Source organism: Ylistrum balloti, unplaced genomic scaffold, assembly GCF_031769215.1.
Source record: "Ylistrum balloti isolate Yb309-2 unplaced genomic scaffold, AGI_CSIRO_Ybal_v1 Utg369590, whole genome shotgun sequence".
Taxonomy (NCBI): Eukaryota; Metazoa; Mollusca; class Bivalvia; order Pectinida; family Pectinidae; genus Ylistrum; species Ylistrum balloti.
The window spans coordinates 340,773-342,171 of NW_026781876.1; positions in this window are offsets into that span (position 1 = coordinate 340,773).

The following is a 1,399-nucleotide window of genomic DNA, read 5'->3' on the forward strand; positions in this document are numbered from 1 at the left end:
CTTGGTTTTCAGCTAATATATGTTGCCAACTGAGGAAAGATGCGGAAAGGGCTCAAAAGAATATGGTAAATTTCACAATGGAAGTCAATCACACGTCCCATATAACTCTTTTTTGCTTTGATCTGAAATAGCAGTAAACTCAGTAGATGCGTTCCTCGTCTTGTGGCAAATATGAAACTCGCCAGATCTTCGTTGAAAAATTGTAACAACCAGAATAATGCAATGTCTATAAATAGAATGCCACGTGTGAATTGTTGATACACCAAATATGACGTGTCAGTTGAATTAGTTCTAAAACACACATGATATCTAATTCTTGGGCTGAAAATACTTTGGACCACAGATCATTTGGCACGAATTCCCGACCCCCGGTCCAAGTGTATGTATTATAGTGACTAAGATACATACTCAATGTATGATACCAGAGAATTTCTGTCAGTATAAAATGTAAGCTGTATTTTGGCGAGGGTGAAGAAAAAAAAAGTGGCAAGCCTCTGGCGATTTATGAATTTTTAATTCTCAATAATAAATGGTCAGAAACATGGAAAAAATGGAAAGATAAAAAAAATTAACCCAAGGCAAATTATAGATAAACCTAATGCTAAATCAATAGATTTAGGACGAAATAAGTTAGTAGATATTATCACCACAAGACCAAGATTAGGAACCACGAAATTAAAAGAGTACCATCAGTATAATGGTTAAAATACCGCACCAGACTGTACGCATTGCAAAACAGAAGAGACAATATATCACATTTTTTTCTGTATTGCAATTTATTCGATCAGGAAAGAACAGATCTCATTGCCGAATTCAAAAGAATTAAAAATCCAATAAACATCCATCAACCAGGTTTTAATGCCATATTTAAATGAAAGACTAGTGCATTGACTCCTCGTTGAATTGCTAAGAAAAATGTACTACAAAATATAAACGGTAAACAGAAAGGTCGAAGGGAGACAACTCCCAAACATCAGAAACCCTAAACACACCACTAAACACGACATGTATGATCACCATTACCCAGGGAGACCGTACTAGAGAAGATTACTACGGCCCCTCTCATCCATTGTGCATATTTACACCCCATGAGGTATGTGGTGTCCTCATCTGGCCCCACTCCCAAGCATTCACATTCACCTACTCAGGTGACAGGTCTCACGTGTAATTCGTGGCATATTATTAAATTTAGCTATATAGCAGAGTGTTCGGGTGGTATTAGTCAGTCTGGCAGTAGCTTTCATGTAGCTGGTCAGCTCTCTTTCTCCCTAGAAAGGTATGTAGGACTCTTTCGGCCTTAGACCTCTAAATTACTCTGGGTTGGGTGGTATTTTCCCCTAGCAGGCAGTTTTTAGTGGTTTATAACACTATGTAGGATTTATGACAGTATTTTATACCT